This window comes from Sorex fumeus, unplaced genomic scaffold (assembly GCF_029834395.1).
Source record: "Sorex fumeus unplaced genomic scaffold, SorFum_2.1 ptg000008l, whole genome shotgun sequence".
Lineage (NCBI taxonomy): Eukaryota > Metazoa > Chordata > Mammalia > Eulipotyphla > Soricidae > Sorex > Sorex fumeus.
The window spans coordinates 83,442,501-83,464,256 of NW_026606065.1; the positions used below are offsets into that span (position 1 = coordinate 83,442,501).

General features: G+C 40.1%; 1 protein-coding gene across 2 annotated transcripts in view; it reads right to left on the bottom strand.

Moving 5' to 3' along the window:
- Window positions 1–21,096, bottom strand: part of LNX2 (ligand of numb-protein X 2) — a 72,129-nt gene extending 51,033 nt beyond the window's left edge. The window contains exon 1 of one of the 2 annotated variants that reach the window (XM_056110043.1): window positions 20,986–21,096. The gene's annotated coding sequence lies outside the window, so the exon portion shown is untranslated. Of the gene's footprint in view, window positions 1–19,806; window positions 19,864–20,985 lie in introns of those variants that run through there. The other variant, XM_056110044.1, reaches the window with a different exon arrangement.
- Window positions 21,097–21,756: the final 660 nt, after the last annotated feature.

The following is a 21,756-nucleotide window of genomic DNA, read 5'->3' on the forward strand; positions in this document are numbered from 1 at the left end:
GGATATTAACAGAGCGTAAGTATGCTAACCCATTTTGTGTTGGGTTTGGGGGTCACATCCAGCTGTGCTTAAGGTTTACTTTGGGATGTTCATTCATGGATCACGCCTGGTAGGGACTGAATATGTGGGCATTAAAGATCCAACCTGGGGGACCCACAAGCAAAGCAATAAACTTATCCACTTTACTATCTCTCCAATTCCAAATTTTCTTTTGAATATTTATGACTATGACCACTGAAATTACAAAAATCACAACTCACTTTTTATTCAATGTGCATCTTTTTAATTCTAGCTAAATTAAATATGTGATTATTAGCCCAATTCCTTTTAAAGAGTATATTCACTTGACTCCATTTTTGGTATTTCTATGAATATGAGCCTAATACATGATCTCAATATAGAAAGATTAAAAACTCTTCATCACATTATTTCAATTGCTTTTCCCAGCCCTCTAGTTTACCTTTTAGTTGTCAAGTGGCATGTCAGTGTCCATGTAACCAATAATTGAGTTTTTCCATTAGCCTTACCCCCTTCCCCAAAACAAGGTGAGAAAAAGATTTGCCCCTATTTGTTTATCTGTATAACCTTTAAGATACTTTTTATAATTACTATAATGTGATTGATATGCAGCATGAGAATAAATTCGAATTTATTTTTCTACTAAAAGATAAAAGATCATTTTCATTACTCACACTTATGTTTAAACCAGGTTGCATTTACAAATCAGTTTTTGCTTTTCTCCCTTCCAGTATTATAAAATTACAGATGTCACAGCTTCACACTTCTATATATGTATGAGATTCACTGCACCCACCAAATTGGTATCCCATTATCAAAATGACTCTGTCCACCCATTCTTTCCACCCTCTCTCCCTTTCCCTCTGGCAACATCTTTTTACAGAGACTAAGGAGTTATTTTTGTTGTATTTGGCCAGTTTGCTTTAGTTATTTATATCTCACATGAGTGAAACCATCCGGTAATTGTCCTTCACTTCCTGACTTACTCTGCTGAGTAGAATCCTTCGCATTCCTTCCATGTTGTCTGGAAAGGCATAACTTTATTTTTAATAGTCGAGTAGTACTCCACTGAGTACCTATGCCACAGATTTTTTTCATCAATGATCTGATAATTATAGCATTTTTTGTTATTAAGCCCATCCTAATATGTGCTTAATTAACAAGGTAGAAATAGCTCAACATGTTTCTACTCTGCTGGATGTTGTGTCCCTGCCAGCCATATTTTTGCTATGGTTCAAGAACTGAAAAAGTACAAATGAAAGTGTGTTCTGAGAATATATGTACGTACAGATGTGGGGGGAGTGAGGTGTACAATGTGTAAAAATACTCGATCATGCAGCAACATGCTATCTGGCAATTACATAAGAAACATTATTTCTGAAATAGGTAAAATGCTATTAACAAATATAACCAGAAAATATTATCTTCAATAAGCTTTGTAATGGAAAAGGAGGGTAGATGAGTCAGTCTTTATATCACATAATTCACTACTGCATACAGATTAATCTCTAATTTCAAAGTTAAAGGAGAAATAAATATAAAAATGACAGCGCTACGGAGATGGCTCAAAGGCCCATTCCTAGGTTCTATCCCTGGCACTGCAGAGTCCCCTAAGCACTGATGAGTGTTCCCCCAACCAAAACATGCCATTACTGAATATATTAACTTTAGACAGAAAAGGAACATAAGTGCATCGTTAACTGTGTGAACACTATCATCTACTAATGATCTTCACAGGCAATGAAGAGTACTGGTGGGGAGAGCTGTGTATAAGGGATTAGGGAATGAGCTGAACACTTCTCATTTAAAAATATTTACCTAAAAACTTTTACGCTATATATAAAACCCATATACATTGGTTAATTATAGATCACTGGTCAATATGTTCAAATAAAACTTATCTACACTAAGATTTAATATAATTGCTTTAAATATGTAGAACTTTCAAAGCAATACTAATGAACAGGAACCACAGGTGACTCACTTTTTATGCTTATCTATATTTTCCATGTGTTCTAAAATGGCCATGTGCAATTTTATACCAAAAATCAGGTTCACTTGTTTAAAAAGTAAAACTTACTTTTCAAGCTAATAGAATAATAAGCGAAGTTTGACCATTGATGCAAAAAAGACCGTAAGTAGGCACCTATAGAAGAAAGGTAAACATTTCAATGTGTGTGTGCGCGTGCGTGCGTGCGTGTCCCCATACGCGTGTACGTAGAGCATCAACATCTTCTGTTAAACAACAACGAAAGATTTTCAAACATAAAGGTATCAAAATAGTGGCTGCTATCATGGAATTGGAAAAAATATTTACCCAACACTCAACTGATAAAGGGATAATGTTCAAAGTATATAAGGCACTAATAGAACAGCTCCCGGAAGCGCACGGCCACATTTGCAGCCATGTGACATCTTATTATCTCATTCTTACTTTGGACAACCTGGAAGGTTACCGAATGTAACCTGCCCACACGGCAGAGTCTGGCAAACTCCCCGTGGTGTACCCACTAGCCAAATACCAGTAACAATGATGGTCTCATTCTCCTAACCCTGAAAGAGCCTTGAATATGGCACTTTTTAAAATCTCAGGGCTAGGGCGTAGGAGACGTTACTGGTGCCTGCTCGAGGTAATCGAGGAACAACAGGATGATGGTGATCATGATCGAACTTTACAAGAAACAAACATCCAACTCCATCAAAAAAAAAAAGAGAAGAGATGACCAGAAACTTGCACAAAGAAATATGGATAGCCAAAACGTACATGAAAAAATGCTCTACAACACTAATCATCACTGAAATGCAAATCAAAACAAAAATGAGATTTCTCATGCCGCAGAGACTGGCACACATCAAAAAGAACAAGAACATCTCAAATTTCCTACTTTTAACAAAACCAAATTACCCTTATTTCTATAATAAATTCTCACCCAAAAAATTATGAAAAGAACTTCATGAAGGTATTTAATTTTTTTCTGTTCAAGATTTTTTTCAGATAAAAAGATTTTTATGGCATTGGTGTACATAGTTACTGTACCTTCACCACCACCAAAGTGCCCAACACTCTCCAACACTGCCCTTCCATTTCATCCTAGTCTGCCTCTTCTTTATACCCATCCCTCCACACACACTGCTTGGTAATCTGTTTTTGTAATCAAAGACTAAAGAGTTGCTATAATTCAATACCACCAATTCCTGCTCTGCTTCACTATATATCACAGATGAGTAAGAGCATCCGGTATTTGCTTCTCCCTGACTTATTTCACATAACACGATAAACTCTAGTGCCTTTCAAGTCGCATCAAACTGCATTTGTTTTATCTTTTCTGATAGCTGCATAATATTTCATTGTACAAGTATACCACAAATTCTTTATGAATTTATCTGTCAATGGACATCACAAAAAAGAAAAAAATGGAAAAGGAAAACAGAGAGATATTGCTAGAATATATGCAGGAGGATGAAGTTTGATCCCCAGCACTAAATGGCCCACTCACTAGCACCACTGGGAGTGATCCACAAGTCCTGAGCTGAGGCATCCCCTAGATAGCAAAGGGTCAGCCTCTATGAAAAACAGTATGGAGACTTTCTAAAAACTGAGAAATACAATTCCTTCATGACCCAGTGATCCTTAGCACCTGTCCCAGGAATACTAAGTCGTTAACATGAAAATACATGTGCACACCTATCTTCACTGCATCATTACTGAAAATAGCTAAGAACTGGAAGCAACTCCGGTGTTCAACAATATATAAACGGGCAAAGAAACAGTATGTGGAAAACTACTCAGCTGTAAGGAAATATGAAATCTTGCCTTTTGCTACAATATGGATTCAGTTAAAGAGTTATGTTAGGTGAAACAAGCCAGAGAAAGAATAACAGATGATCTCTCTTGGTACAAAAAAAAAAAAAGATGAAACAAAAATAAAAAGCAAGGGACTGAACAGTAACCAATAATAATAAACCCTTGTACTCTGACTACAGAACTGAGGTTACCAAGTTGTGGAGGGACTGGAAGAGGTGGACTAAAGTGACATTAACAACAGCAGAGGGGACTGGAGCCATAGCACAGTGGGCAGGACATTTGCCTTGCATAAGGCCGACTTGGGTTTGATTCCCAGCATCCCATATGGTCCCCTGTAAACCGCCAGGAGTAACTCCTGAGCTCCTGAGTACAGAGCCAGGAGTAAGCCCTATGCATCACTGGGTATGACCCAAAAAGAAAAGGGGGAAAAAAAGAACAGCAGAGGAGGGTGGTGGTGGTGGTGGTAAAGCAGTAACTTTATATTCCATAAACATTAACACTACTGAAATCATGTGACCTCAAACACAATAAGAACATAAATAAATATTCCTGGGTTCTGGTTAATAATTTCAGCAATATCACTCAGAAGGCAAACCTGAAAATCTTTTGGTAACTATTTCCATGAAAACACTCTAAATAAAGAAAACCTGACAGTAAAACAAGACATTAAAATAAGTAAAAGCTTTGCATGTTTTCCCCAATCAGATTAACTAACATGGATACATAACAGGCAGAGGTATATAAATTAAGTCACAGAAAATTCATGATACAATCAAGAGCAGTTAACTATTTCTGCGTGCAGGATGGCTCGAGGATAGGGTTACTGTAAAACGTTAAACAGCTGTTGTCTTCACAGAGCTTAGTCTAGACCAGACCAAGGCATTAACCAACACCACACAAAATGCTATAATGATTTGAAAAATATCACAAAAAGCTTCAAAGTAAGCTTCTCTGAGGAAGTGATGCTTTAGGTAAGAAAAAGATGATGGGGAACATAGCATGATAAATCAAAATACATACCTGACTGCTTCAACAATTCCTTTATATTTCCAAATTCAAAGCTAGAGTCAATTCCACCACAAACTGGTTTTGCTCTTGTGAATGGGATCACTAACACTCAACACACAGATGCACAAACCAGAAACTAAGAAGGAATCAGTGCTACCGCTTTATCCCTCACCTCCCATAGCTAATTCATGAAGAAGTCTTGCCATTTTGCTCCGCATAATTTTGTTCTGACTTGACTCTCCAGATTTTATTTCTTATCACAGACATCATAGACTTCACTTCTTCACCTCACAGATTTTTCTATTAGTTCTTTGAAAATGTCATGACTTGTTTTAAGATCTTAACAAATAACTCATAAGCATGGAATACTCTTTTCCACTACCTATTCCATCTTAGATAACTCACTAATCTTTCAAAATGTCATTTCTTCCCCAAATTTTTCATTATGGCACACAGAACTAGGGTAGGTCCCTGTTACATATCACCTTATGTTTCCTTCTTAGTAGTCATAGCAATGATCATCTTTCTCCCTCTTTAAATTGAAAGTTCTACACTTTAGTTGGCATTATAGCCAGAATCAGGCTGTGTATAGAATCAGGAAGTATAAGAAGCCCTGAAGTAACATTCTATTGATAGACACATGCTAGTGGAGTAGCCAAGTGTCTTTCAGCTGCAAAAACCAGAAAACCTGACTGAAGCTGATTAGCATGACTGGACTCAGGACTTTCCCAATCTGTTTCCTCTGGACACATGCTGAACTCAGTGTGGCAGCTGATACCTAGTTTTCTTACCGTCACATAGTCACAGTCCCTTTGAGCTCCCACAACATTACAAAAAAAAAAAAAGCATAATTATATTTGTCTACCTCTGATAGTTTTTCATGAACCCATCCTAAATCAGTGTAGCCAGAGACTTATGAAACTTTAGTGGGTCACAGTTAGACTCATACTAAAGCAAAACATTATCTTTCCCAGAAATAGAAAGACTATGTAAGGAAAAAAAAAGTGGATACCCAGAAAAAAAGGAGAGTAGGGGTTGCTGGTTCAAGTAAGCTAGACAAAAAAGGGGGGTTGGGGGGAATCTAATACTTTAGGGGCCAGAGTGATAGTAAGCTGGTAGGGCATTTACCTTGCATGCGGCCAACCCAAAGTTTGATCCCAGGCATCCCATGTGGTCCCCCGAGCACTGCCAGGAGTAATCCCTGAGTTCAGAGCCAGGAGTAACCCCTGATCATCACTGGGTGTGACCCAAACACCAAAAAAAATAAAAAAATAAATCCATTACTTTAAACTTTTCCTTCCCAAGTAGCACTATAAATGTTAAGTATGACCTTGGGGTAATTCCATAGCTGCCTACTGATCCAATGTCTTTAGGAGAAATCCATAAATGTCAAATGTCCACTCAGAACCAACCATACCTGCAGTTCATTTTCATCTCAGTTTATCACCTCCCTGCTTTACTTCCTCTGCAAACAACACAAAGATACTTAAATTTTATTTCCAGTGACTTAGCTGTTGCCTCAAACCTCTATTTACTAACTCTACACTGAGGCACTATTGGAGTTACTTCATTTTCCAGACAAATCTAAGAAGTAGTTCAAACAGTTGTCATCATCTTAGAATAGATGAAGAAAATAAAGATTAGGAGGTGAAAATAACTAAGGCTGAAAATGACAAAGATAGAATTCAAATCCTGGTCAGCCTACTTCCAAAGTTCATGTTTAGTGAATGAGTACTTGAAACTGAGAATTTTCCCGTTTCCTCCTTCTCCTCCATCATTCAAGCTAAAACAAGAAGGCAATAAATAAGCGACATGCAATATAATTCCAGACAAACCAGGAGATTTATATCAACCTGAAGACACTGTCACTTGTTCCTACTCTCCTGGGGACAGGGTGGAGGTGGGGGAGAGGAGGACAACAGTCAATTTGGTCACAAGGAAAACAATTGTACTAGTAAACTAGAATGACTTTCTTATATGCTGACTCCTCAAAATCATTTAATACTAAAGATAAAGGCTCTCTCAGTCTCAGAAGAGATGTCAAACCAATGAAACTGACAGGTAGACTGGTCGCTGGGCTGAAAACTCAGTTGTCCTCAGAAGGGGGGTGGACTGAATCTCCATCTTGCCAAAGCCCCAAGAGCCACACCCATATCTCTGCAGCCTCAGCCATATAAATAGTCCAGTTTCACAAATGATCTTGGAAGAGATGCCAAGCTACCAGTCTTTAGGCTAAAAACTCTAGGTCCTTCTCAGAATGGGGATGGGCAGGTCTCACCCACCCCCACCTCTATACTGCTTGAAGCCCCAGAAGCGCAGACACTCAACAGCCTTCTGCGTAGAAAGGGTCCAGCTTCACAACTAATCTCAAGAGATGCCAAGCTAAAGATACTCTCTCAGAAGCTTGCCGAGCTCTCCGAGAGGGGTGGAGGAATCAACTCGGGTTGACCATATCGGCCATGTGCAAGGCAAATGCCCTACCACTGTGCTATAATTGAGAAATATACCAAATTTTACAAATTTTCTTTAACTGAACCATTTCTTATTTTATAATTCCATTTATCATTTGTTGTAACAAACAATATAAGATAAATTATTTTGTGCCTTCTATGGGGCAAGCTTGGGGGGGGGGTCGAAGTCATGTGAAACTGGGGACACTATAGAGGGAAGGTCACACTGATGGTGAGACTGGTGTTGGAATACTGAATGCCCTATACAACTGTATTATAAACCTTGTAAACCATGGTGTTTAAAGAAAGTTAGGGGGCAAAAAAAGAGAAATTTTCAAAAATTTGTATACAGCTACAAGTTCATATACAAAATCAGGACAACAAGCATTAAACAAGGATAAACAAAAACCACATAGGGTCCCCCAAATCCCACCAGGAATGATTGCAGAGCCAGGGCTAAGCCTTGAGCACTTCCAAGTGTGGCCACAAAATTAAAAAAAAAATTAGCTCATTATATCAAAAGTACAGAAGATTGTATGTTTAAAAATAATCTTTTTGCCACTCAATGCCTCTCTTGCAAAACACAGGACCCAAAAGAAGAGAGAGAGAACAAGGGGGAATGCCCTGCCACAGAGGCAGGGTGGGATAGGGGGGATGGGGGGTGGGAGGGATGCTGGGACCCGTGGTGGTGGAGGATGGACGCTGGTGAAGGGATGGGTACCTGATCATTGTATAACTGAAACCCAAGCACAAAAATTTGTAAGTCTATAACTGTACCTCATGGTGTTTTTACTAATAAAAAATAAATAAATAAATAAAAATAATCTTTTAGGGGCTAAAGCAATAGCACAGTGGGTAGGGCTTTTGCCTTGCAGGCAGCCAACCCTGGTTCGATTCTCAGCATGCCCTGAGCACCTCCAGGAGTAATTCCTGAGTGCAAAGCCAGGAGTACCCCTGTGCATCGCCTGGTGTGACCCAAAAAGAAAAAAAAATATTTTATTGATAAAATCTTTATCATTTGCAACAACATGGATTCTAGAGATCTGCTAAGAGAAATATGTGAGATGAGATAAATTTCACTCATACCTGGAAGATGATAAAAAGAGGGGAGAAAAATTCCAAACTCTTAGTTGTTAAGAAAACAAAAAAAATTTTAATCTTTTAATATACACAAATTATATGAGATACACATGAATTTACACACAAAAATATGACTAGAGGCATGCAAAAACTATTAATTGTAGTCAACTCTGGAGGAACTGGGTGTTTTGAAGAACGAAGAGGAGCTGTGAGAATTGTTTTTCATAAAGTATCTTTTGTACAGAGTGACATTTAAGTGTATAGGACAATACCAGGGCTGGAGCGTGTACAAAAGGAAATCAAAGTAGGAAGAGAAAAGCAGCCTAACTTGGTTCTTATATACATGACTAAAAAGAAAAATCAAAGGAATCACATAAGATGTATATATCAAAAACATAAACTTATGGAGCAATAAAAATACATTATGTCCAATTTTTTTCTTCATTACTTCTATTTGTTTCAAAATCAAATAAGCAAAAACAAGCCTATTAAGTATATTTATCTGTAAAGTGAACTGATGAATTTGTATTTCAAAAAATGGAGAAAAGCAGTTGCTTTTTTTTTTTTCAGAGAAAAGCTGCATATAAGAATCTTTTTCAAGTCACATACCATTCTGCTCAAACTCACTGAAATGTCCAATGTTGTAACACATTTCTAAGAACCCAATTTAACATACAGTTGTAATAACACCAGCACAGAAACAAATTTGTGTTTTCTTTTAATTATTTTCATTACTGCTGCTTAATGGAAATCTGCTATCACATTCTTTGTTTCTAAAAATGCACCACAACGTCAACTGATGAGTCATGGGTCACACTCCAAAATTTTATGTACCCAAGAAAGCAAGGCACAAAAGTCTTACACATCAATTGTAAAGACTGTCTAATTGGGAAAGTTACTAATCAAGACTTTAAAAATGGTGACAGAGAGGGCAATTTTTTTTTTTGAAGAGATGTGGAACCCTTAAAATAAAACTACAAATTCCAAAAGAATTGATACAATCACTTCTCCTTTTCCTTCTCTCCTAATAACTGATAGGGTTTTTTTCTCAGTTCAGAATATAAAAACAGTAAATACTGTTGAAATACTATAAAGTTTATATAAACCCAACAAACTTCCAGTTTTATGAAGAGCCAAATTATCTGAGAAATTCTTTTCCTGATGCCTTGTTAAGGTATCTTAATTCCTCTTAATTCCTTCTCACTTTTGCTAGTTAGGCGTGTCACTGAGTGAGAAATCTCCAGGACAGAGTAAGGCAAGAAATAAAGACAACAAGGTTTGTTTATTTGGGGTAGTATTAAGTTTCCACGGTGAAGATGACAAACTAAAACCTGAGAGGAAATCTGGAAAGCAGCTGTAGATTTAAACCACCAGTGTAAAAGACCTTGAGCTCTAATCACATGTCATCTTATTTTCTTCCTAGTACTTGTCAATCCTTTTATTAATCTGCTTACCTGCTTATTCTTTCTCCTCCTGCCCCCAACCCAAGCAAATACATTCCCTAAGAACAGAGTCCTACTTACTTTGTTCATGGCCATATGTCACCATCTCATCATCTACAACAGTGAATCCCACATAAAAAGCATTCAAATATTACCCAATGTGTGTGGGGCGGGGGAGGGAGGAAGAGGAGAAGGGTAGAGAAGTATGAGGGGCAGAGGGCACAATATGACATAACCAAGGATTCAGCTATATCAGGACCTGTACAATGACAAAAATGATGAAATGTGCTGCCATTTGTTTTCCCTAGAATTTATGATTAACATTTGCCTTGCCACAGGACACCTCTATGCTATCTTATCATTTAAATATACTTGTATTGAAACATGACTCTAAGCTTTATAAACTATGATAAGCTGTCACTAGCCACAGTTCACAAAGTTTCAATAATAAACTATTATTTGATATGTCTCAATTTCTGAGAAAGAAGATTGGTAATTCATTTTCATATAAAATATCTAGACTGGTACACAGCACAGACTCTCTAGTCAATTACTTGGTAAATAAATAGTTCTAAAAGAACTATTTACTGAAAAGATAATGACTAATTTTTATTTTTTTTCATAGTTTAGTATTTCTTAAATTTTCTTTATTAAATGTATTTACTGCTTTTATAATTCTAAAAAGTTACTTTTTACAAAAATACATATGGAGCTGGAGAGGGAGCAAAGCATGGAAGATGCTTGGGTTTGAGCTCCATACCACATAGGGTTCCCAAATCCCACCAGAGGATAAGCGCAGAGTAAATCCTGAGACATGCCAGGAGTGGCTCAGGAAAAAAACAAAACAATAATGAAAACATGTACCTTTCAACCTCAGATAGCTACAAATTTATAAGTATGGCAAATTAAATATAGACTGCTTGGTTCTTTTGAAACAGTTCAAGTAACCAAGAAAATACTTCTCATGGAGTTACCAAGCAGTACTAGGAATTAACATTTTGAAATTACTTAAAAGTCTATTTTTGTTTCTCTCCAATAATAAGACTTACTGCCCCTGGTAAGCCCAAACTACAAATCAGTTATAATGTCACATTTAGAAAGACTAAACTCATACTGAGCAACTTGATAACACAAACCTTTTATAAGAAAAAGGTAAAGGTAAAGGTAAAGGCCCTCCCGTTGATCGTCGATTTGCTCGAGCGGGCCCAGTAACGTCTCCATTGGAGACTTTGTTGTTACTGTGTCTGGCATATCGAATATGTCATGGGTAGCTTGCCAGGCTTTGCCGTGTGGCCGAGATACTCTCGGTAGCTTGCCGGGCTCTCCGAGAGGGGCGGAGGAATCGAACTCGGGTCGGCCATGTTGGCCGCTTGTAAGGCGAACGCCCTACCTGCTGTGCTATCGCTCCAGCCCTTATAAGAAAAAAACCACCATAATTTGAAAGATACCTTTGATGTTTGAGTACTCAGATTTTATGATCTTTCTATATCCCATATAAAACACTTATCCACTTATCACAACTTTTAGATTTTTCTATAAATATCTTTCCATTTTTTGAAATTCAGGTTCACAGGACAAATTCTGGGTCAAATGTTTTTTCTATATTTTATTCTCAAAGATCAAAAAAATAAAATACCCTCACAAATAAGGTTTTAAATTCTATAGAGAAGAAAGGTAAAGACTGAGAAAATATAAAATTTAAGAGTCTGAAATTAATCTGTCAAAATATCAACTAACATATCTATAATGAAAACACCATGCCTAAAGTTAGAGAAATTAATGGGTTAAAAAGTATTTCATGACACCTAGTTGTTATGAATCCTTTTACATTTTTATCAAATGGCACTTATAGGATGGTCTTAAAAGACATGCGCAGGAACTATCAACCGCATGCATTAGAGACTTAGTGTTAGAGGCAAAGAATAGAATCCTATGCACTTGATAATCTGGCTTCTTCACAATTCTTCTCTGTTTCAGCAAGCCATAGACTATTGAGCATTTCCATACTGGTGTATCATAATTCTAAGAAACAGCAACAGATACTGTTGCTAAGAAACTGGAATCTTAATCACTGCCGTCTATCTCCTTACCCTTACCACTACCATCACCACTATTAAGATTATTCCATATAGGGGCCAGAGAGACCATACAGCAGGTACGATCTTGCCTTGCAGGCATCAGATCTATTTCAATTCTCAGCACCCCATGTGGTCCCTTGAAACATGAGCACAGAGCCAGGAGTAAGCACTGAGCCCCGCAGAATGTGGCCAAAAAGCCAAAAACACAAAAAGCAAGAAACTTTTTCATATATTAAACACTTTTTCCTTCATTTCCATCAGCTAGGTCTTAGAGCTTTGTTCAAAACTTTTGCCTGGATACTTAAGAATTGACTCCAAATGGGTTAAAGACATCAATGAAGATCAGAAATGAAATAAATTCATAAAAGAAAATATAGAGGAAAAGTATTTCATGAAATTAAATTTAGCAAGAATTTCTTTGATTCTGTACTAAACACACCAGCAACAAAAGCCAAATTTGACAAATGAGACTATATCAAACTAACACTTTGACATTGCAAAAGAAACCATCACCCAGGCAGGAGTCTGGGACAGCCACTCTTTGGTAAAGTGAAAAAAGTAAAAAAATTCCTGCCTTGCAGGAATGAGAGTTTAGATGCAGAACAAATAGTGACTAAAATCAACAACAAAGTTTAAAAATTGAGGCCTCAAGTATTTGAAGACATGTCCCACGTGACAAATTTGATCTATGTGATCCCTGTAATCCCCATGCCACCACTGTTTGGCAACACAACAAAGCGTGTGATTTCCTGTCATTACAACAAGAACGGAAGGGAAGGGGCCAAAAAAAAAAAAAAAACTAAACAAAAAAAAAACACAAGGACATAACCAGTGTCCTCTGAAGTGAAGAGGCAACCTACATATGAAAGAAAATATCTGCATTAATATATTTGATTTGATTAGAGCTTAGTACCCAGAACACATAAAAAATAACTACAAATGGAATAACCCAATTTAAAAAATGTACCAAAGGCTTTAAGTAGACAGACATTTCTCCAAAGAAAATATACAAGTGACCAACTAGCATAAGGAGATACTCAACATCACTACACAACATCTCTGGTGAGAGAAATGAAAATCAAAACCACAATGAGCTAGCATAACTATTAGAATAGTTACTATCAAATAGTTACTATTAGAATAGGCTACTATAAAAATAGCAAATAACAAATATCAATGAGCATGTAGAAAAAGCGGAACTCCTGTATACTGTAGGTGAGTTTGTAAAATGGTGCAACCAATAATGTATAACAGTACAGGAATTCTAAAAATTAAAAATAGAACTAATTATCAGTGACCCAGCAATTCCACTTATTCAGTATATAAACACAATCATCTACTGACCACATAGGGCTTTGGAAAGATATTTGCACACCTTATGTTCACCACTGTACTTTTCACAATAGCAAAAAGGCAGAATCAACTGAAATGTCTATGCAGGGAAGAATGGATAAGGGAAGGATGATACGGTCTATGCACACAATGGGATACTATTCAGCCTTAAGAAGGAAGGAAATCCTATCACAAACCACAACAAGGATGAACCTGGAGGTCACTATAATAAATAAAACAAAGCCAGACACAAAAAGACAAATATCATATGACTGCAGTTACAGCACCAAAACAAGTGCAAGAAAATGCCACTGAAAGTCTATTCAAAGTCGGACAGGTTCCAAACTAAATACAAAAAACCTTGATGCTAATCGATGTTAATCAAGAGGGAACAGGAGATGTGGTAAAATAAAATAGTTAGCAAACTCTGTCAAGAGGAAAGGGAGTGTAAGATAAAGTATGAGTGCAAGAGAGCTGGAAGGATTGGATAGGACAATATGGTCAGAAACAGGACACATAAATTTAAGATCCGTCATGTGGAAAATCTGGAGGAGTCATAAAATACAATGGGAATGCAGTTACTGGAGTTGAGAAGACAACGCATTAGAAATGAAGTATATTGGTCAACTGGATACCAATAATTTGACTAAATGAAAGTCATTTAAAATTTTTAAGTTCTACAAAGAAATATAATCTTTTGTGTTCAGCACAGCCAACTGCTGATCACATCATGTAAACTTAGAGGTTTGTTGAATACAATTAAATTGATATAGAAGAAAAATTTAGAATAGCCACAATAAATCTGTGAAGGGCTCCAATTTATTTGTTCATTAATATTTTGTGACTTTAAACTGAATAATACTAAGAGTTGTTTGACTGAATAATAACAAGACTTCTGATAAAGTGGCTGAAGGGACAGTGCATGGGTAAAGGTCCTTGACTTGCACAAGGCGGACCCAGGTGCCCAGGTTCAATCCCAGCCTCACACCAGGGATGATTCCTGAGCAAAGAAGCAGGAATAAGCCTTAAGCACCATTGGGTGACCAGGTATGGCAAAAACAAACAAAAAATTCAGAGTTCTGATAAAGAATGAAAACAAAACAAAAAGAACTAAAACTAAGATTTTAATAACCAAAATCCCAATAGGGTGTACAGTGTTGTAGAATTCCCAACCTCCCCATCCTGCCCTGACTTACTTTACTTTCATCTATAAAATAAAGAAAAATGAGACTTTGAAGCTTTAGAACCATGTATACTTTACACTGATCAAAATTTAGTTATAAAGGTTTTTTTGACTAGAGCTCCTACTATAAACCTTGCACTCCTAAGGGCAAAGAGATCTTTAAGAGAACTCTAAGATTTCCCTTTCAATAAAGAAAAAAATTAAAATCTTTCATCTTTTACATATGAAACAATAACAATATTTGGGATTTTGGGCAGGGGGTTGGGTTTGGGGGGTATTATTTGGCCACAATTGTAGTACTCAGGGCTCACTCCCGGCTCTATGCTCAGGGATCACTCCTGGTGGGATTGGAGGACCATTTGGGGGGCCACAGATTAAATCCAGTCAACTGCTTGCAAGGCAAATGCCCTACCTGATGTACTATCACTCAGCCCCTATATTCTATTTATTTGTTTTTAAATTAAAAAAATATTTTTTGGGGGTGTCACACCTGGAGGTGCTCAAAGGCTGACTCCTGGCAGGCTGAGGGAACCATATGGGATTCTGAAACTCAAATCCAAGTCTGCTAAGTGCAAGGCAAGCACCCTACCCATTGTACTATCATTCTGGTACTCTGTATTTTTTTTTTAATTAGGCACTATACCTGGTCGTGCTCAGGCCCTGAGACCACTTTTGACAGAGCTCAACACAGCACAGGGCAGTGCTGGTGGGAGTTAGCACCAGGACCCAAAGAGCTTCTGACATGGCAGTGCTGGTGGGAGTTAGCACCAGGACCACAAAGAGCTTCTGACATGGCAGTGCTCAGTGCTCAAGAGCCATGTGATACTGGGGATCAAAGTCAGTCCCTGCACATAGTAGGTACATGCTCTACCAACTGAGCTAGGGATACCCCTAGCTCCCATGCAGTATATTTTATAAATGTCATGATAATTTAGACACATGATACTCTCAGTAGCACAGCGGCTAGGGCGGGCGTTTGCCTTACACGTGGTCTACCCGGGTTTGATTCCTCCATTCCTCTTGGAGAGCCTGGCAAGCTACTGAGAATATCCCACCCGCACGGCAGAGCCTGGCAAGCTCCCCGTGGCATATTCGATATGCCAAAAAACAGTAACAAGTCTCACAACGGAGACACTACTGATGCCCTCTCAAGCAAATCAATGAACAACTGGAGGACAGTGCTACAGATATACTTACATAATAAGCACATTTATATATACTATATATATATACTGTATCATACTTGTCTATACTATACATAGTTTTACTTGCCCATTATTTATTTTCTGGATTTGTTTCCATTTATTATTGCTCCTACAGCGGTAGGGCATTTGCCTTGCACGCAGCCAACATGGCCGACCCGAGTTCGATTCCTCCGCCCCTCTCGGAGAGCCCGGCAAGCTACCGAGAGTATCTCGCCCGCACGGCAGAGTCTGGCAAGCTCCCCGTGACAACAAAGTCTCCAATGGAGACGTTACTGGGCCCGCTCGAGCAAATCGATGAACAACGGGAGGACAGTGACAGTGACAGTGACAGTGACCCTTCCAATTTAGAGAAATATTAATTTTCACCCACTTAAGTTTTCCACTGAGGGATCTGGAGTGTCAGAAGCAATAGTGGAAAATCTCTAGCCTGGGAAGATAAAAGGTGTAAACTCTGTTCAAACCTTCTATTATTCACAGTGTTTCACCTATTTTCACCATTTTTTCTTATTAAGACTTCAAAGACTCTACATTTTGCTAATAACAGAGTGGAATAAGTTATGAAGCAGCTGTTGTCAGTAAATCTTTGCAACTTACATAAGAGTCTTCCTCCCTCCCACATCCCAAACTGGCACAATAAAATGTGAAAGAGGGAATCATGCAAATAATTATAGCAGCTAATACTAAAACTGCTGAATCTTAACAGTCATAAATTGTTATATAACCTTTATATACCTTGCAGGCTGACACTGATCTGGAACTGGTGGGTGAAGATCACTGTTGTAGAAACCTTGTTGGGTTTTATATGGGAAGGTGGGCCTGGAGTGGACTTTCCCCTTTAAATTAAATAACTCTTCATTAAAAAAAAAAGTTCCTATGTCTTCATGTAATTACAGCACATGAAGCATTTTAAGCTTCCTTGCTGGTTCACTATCTCTTTTAAAAGTTTTCTCTCAGTGACTATTCCAAAGATCTGGAGAAGTCAGAGTGAAGACCTTTCAAATCAATGGATCCTGAGTACAGCAGATAGGGCACTTGCCTTGCATGTGGCCAACCCAGGCTGGATTCCCAGGATCACATATGGTCCTCCAAGCTTCACCAATTCACCAAGAGTGATTTCTGAGTGCAGACCCTGGAGTAACTCCTGAGCATCACCAAATATGCGCCCTCTCAGAGACACACTCAGACACTCAGACACACACACACACACACACGGATCCAATTCACTCACTGATTCATGCATGAATGATTCATGACTTTATGGTTTTGGTCCTTCACTAAACAAAACAGATGATTCCTGCTCCTATGAAACATATTCTAACAATTAAAAACTATAAATCCTGTCCCTCTAAAAGCATCCCAGTTTATTATATGCTGTGAGTTTTGCTTTTTAAAATTTGCTTTTTAAAATAATTCCTCCCTTATAAATGGATAGACATGGAGAGCATCATGCTAAGTGAAATGAGTCAGAAATAGAGGGACAGACTTAGAAGGACTGAACTCATTTGTGGACTACAAAACAACATAACATGAGGCTGACTCCTAAGGAGAGTAGATACACGAAGATTGCTCCATAGCTGGAAGCCTGCCTCATGAGCAAAGGGGAGAAGGCAGCTAAAATAGAGAAGGGATCACTAAGAAAATGATGGCTTGAGGAACCAGTAGGAATGGGAGATGTGTGAAGAAAGTAGATAAAGGACCATACATGATAACCGATCAGTGTTTGTATTGCAAACCATAATGCCCAAAAGTAGAGAGAGATTATGGGGAATATTGTCTGCCATAAAGGCAGGGGGGGAGTGGGAAAGGGAGGTAGACGGGTATACCCAGGATATTGGTGGTGGGGAATGTGCACTGGTGGAGGAACGGGTGTTTGATCATTGTGTGATTGTAACCCAAACATGAAAGCTTGTAACTATCTCACGGTGATTCAATAAAATTTAAAATAAATAAATAAATAAAATTAAAAACAAATTAAAAATTCCTCTTAATAACTTCTAATTTAAGCCAATAGAAAGAGCCATCAAACAAGTTCAATCAACAAAAAAATGTATATACAACCACATTTTCCCACTGCTGTTTTATACCTCCTGAGAAAGAGAAACAAGAAAGCTAACAGGAATTTATTTTGTAAATTTCCCAGGCCACATAAGAGGGTTATTTTAGTCAAGTATTTGACAACTGTAATTTCTTATGCAAGATATATAGATGATAAAGATACAATGATTTCTTTTTTTAATTTTAACCAGTAGCATTAAGTAGAATGGTGGAATCCATGATACCTGAGTTTGGATTCTACTGGAACAGCATTATTCCACCTTTTTACACTTGTGAACCAGCACTTATCAGCATATAGGTCCACAGACCAGCATAACCAAGGCTTTAGACCAGAGGTTTTCAATCTTTCTACACCTGCAGGCTCGCAATGGCTGCAGACCATTGTTCTAGAAACCTTGTTGGGTTTTACAGGAAGGTGGGCCCGAAATGAACTTTCCACTTTTAAACAGAGAAAAGTTAAATGACTCTGCATTTAAAAAAAAAAAGTATTTCAATTTGAAGGAATGGAGCAACAAAGAAAGAAAAGGATGAGATGGGGACACAGAGCCAATGAGATTATACAAGCCTGGAGCTCCCTGTGATGGCAGCCAAAATGCATTTTAAGGATATAAATGCCTAATATGCAGCCTCAACTCTCCTGGCACTGCTAATAGCAAAAAACTCTCCTCCATGTCTCCAAATCAGCTTAAAGCTTACCCACCCAGAGGCTTGGTTTTAACTTCTTTCTTTTCCATTCTTCCCTAGCTCTTGTGGGACACAACTAAATCCAATAGGTTTGCCACAGATATCTCAACCATTCATTAGTACCTTGTTGGGTTGGTCCCAAACTAATTACCTTCCCTTCTCTACTCCTTTCATCAATTTTTTTAACTGCTCCCTCTCATATCTTCCAACCCTGTACTAGCTCATTAATGTCATCATCACTAAAGGAACAACCAATATTTATTGTGCACTTGTAATGTGCTAGGTACTCTGCCAAGAGCACTGCATGCGTAATTTCATTTGATCCTCAAACTCAACTAGGCAGGTACTATGATTGTTTCCTAAATGTTAGGAAACCAAAGCTCAGAAAGGATTAAAAAGTCTGAGGATAAGGGATGGAATTCAACTCTTATTCTGACTCCAAGGCTGGCATAGCCAGTCCATTCCAATGCCTCAAGTCAAAAAGGAAACATCTATTTCACTAATTATAACCAGTCTCTTACCCTATTGAACCAATTATACTTCGTAAATTTCATATCATCTTTACTTCGCCTGCCTTCACACAGAATAACAACGAACATCTTACTCAATCTTACTGTGAACCAAGCATGACTCTAATATTCATGTTTTTCCAGGTTTTACCCCAAAGCCTGAAAAACAAAGAACCCTGAGGAAGAAGGGGTTACACAGTGTTAGAATTAAAAGTCAAGTTCAGACAGTGTGAACAAAGAAATTCTGAGCACTTATTCCTGTAGTACACATACTCTGTCTCCCTATCTACCATCTGGATCCCCACCGTCATCCTCCAGATTGCAGTAGATATCTTTCTGGAATGCAAATGTTATCATGACATTACCCTGCTTAAAATTAGCAGCCTGTATTACTAACTGGATACAGTTCAAATTTCTTACTTTGGCAAGCAAGATCCTTCATGTTTCTCTCCAAGTCAGTTCAATAAACAGAGTGCCACTGCTGAAGCAAAGTACTAACCGATCTGAAATGAGTAAAGCACCACTCCATCTTATTTCTCCATGATACTGTGTCCAGCCAGAATATATGCATATCTAATGCAAAACCCTGTAGCTGATCAATTAGTTACCCCCCCCCCCACTACCTCACTGTACCTGACAACATCCCAGAATGCCTACGTGAAGCCTTCCCTAACAAACTGCAGGTAGAAATGCTCCTTCTTTTGAGTTCCCATAGCACTTTGTTCAAATTACCTTCCCACAAAGATGAGCTTCCAAAAGGGCCCATGAACAAATTTAGAGCCAAGAGGTGACCCTGTCATCAATGCAGGGTATGCAGTAGGCACTCTATGACTTGCTAAGTGACTAAATAGCAAAGAATGTCTAACCTGAAGAGAAAAAAGGAGACACAGAATTAATTAAGTGAACACTACTCTGAATCCAATTTGGCTTTTCCTTTATGCCTATGGAAAGACTCACACTGTGGGCCTTGGACAAGCAAAGCTTTACCAAAGCCTGGGTTCCTGGCTCACCAAAGCTTTCACAGAACCCAAAAGATACCACATCAAAGTTCACTTTCCAAAAGGGGGCCAGGATGAGAATCAGATCTATCAAAGTTCAGTCAAATCGATCAACTGAAAACAAGATCATCAGCAGTGCTGCGTCACAGTACAAGCCAGAGAAAAATCAAAATGTGTCCTGGGACGGGGGCCAATTTACAAATAAGCATTACTGCTGGAAGAATGCGAAATGCTTCAAGTGAAGCCAGTTCCAATGAACCCGACTTCTCAAGAGCTTCCGCCTCCCGCACTGCCAACTGCCTTTCCCTCCACTGGGAGTTTAAGAAAAAAAAAAAGGAGAGAGAGAAAAAGAAAAAAGAAAAAAAAAAAACCTCTCTTAACAGTTAAGCCATGCATGCGAGTTCCCCAGCTCCTGGCAGACAAACGATCGCCTCGATTCAAACCTCAAATTCACAAGCTGAATGACAAAGAAGAAACGCTTCTGAGTCGAAAAGTCGCTCGTCTAAATAAGAACCTGGCAAGGAGCTCTGAAGAAGCGAGCGATGGGGTGGCTTTACGTGCAACCGCTTCCAAATCAAGACCCCCCCACCCCCTCGGAGATGTCAAATTGTTGTCTCTCGTTCTCTCCAGCCGCCGCGGGAAGGTGGAAAAATCGTGGGCAACAGGCTGGGACGGATGCATGATCTCGCCCCCTGCCTTCCCAGGGGAACAAGGTCCGACGCGCGCCCTAAGTGCCGCTCTCTTTCGAACACACACGCCGGGAAGACTGCAACTCCTCGCCCCGTCTCCCCACCCCAGACGACGCAGAGATGGACTCCGCGGCGGCCGGATCCACCACACGGGCGGGCACAGCTCGGGCCGCCCGACTCCCGCAGGCGCCTGCCTGCCCCGCGGCGGGCGCACCGGGCGCGGGGCGGCCGCTCTGTCTCCCCTCCCGGGGCGAACCCGACCGACCCCACACGGGAGCCCACGGGCCCCCGCCCCAGCCCACGCAGCCCAGGCGAGCGGGCAGGAGAGCCCGAGAAGACCCGAGCGACGCCGCCCCACACCCCCCACCGACGGCCGCACCTGAGGCGGCTTCTGCGGACCCGGCGAGAGGGCGCGGAGCGGGGCGAGCCGGCGAGGCAAAGTTACTCACCGGGAAAAGCGCGGCTGCCCCGGGCGCGCTCCGCCGCTGGGCGCCGCACACCAGCGCCAGCCCGGTTCTCCGCGGCCCGCAAAGGGAGCGCGGAGCGAGCCGGCCTCCGCTCGGCGGGGAACCGCCGCCGCCGCCGCCGATTTCCTGGCAAGAAGCAAACTCCGGTCAAGACTTCACTTCTCAACCGCCCCTGCTGCCTTCCCGGGGGCGAGCGGCAGGGCCAAGTCGCCCAACCCGACAAGCTTCTGAGCCAATCGGAGGCGGCTCTGGGCGGGAAAGGGGCGGGCCACAGGGCGATTCCGCCTATCCGAGAACTCTGGGGGCGGACCGGGGCCGGGCAGTCACTCCGGGTTAGAGTGAGCCCACTGGCCCCCCAACCCAAACCTCACCGTGGCCTGCCCTCCCCCATCCGCTCACCCCGCTTCCCGGCGCTTCTCTGCTTTCCCCTCTCGGGAGATTTACGGGAGAAGTGTCGGCGCTCACCTCCTACCCCCCAGAAGGAGAGGGGAACGGGGGGAACGGGGCGCGGAAACTGTAGGAGGAAAGCGGGGTGGTGACCGGGGGGGGGTTGAGGGGGGGACGCTAAGGAGAACAGGTGGCGCGGGGAAGCAGAAATGCAGGTGTGTTGACCGGGAGGACAATTGGGATAGGTCAGGACGGATTATTCGCCTGGGGAGCGGGAGAGCCTGGAAGGGAGGTGGAGTTTATTAGTGAAGAACACACCTCAGGGGACAGGGAAAGGTAGAGGGACCTAGAGCCAGCCTGGATGCA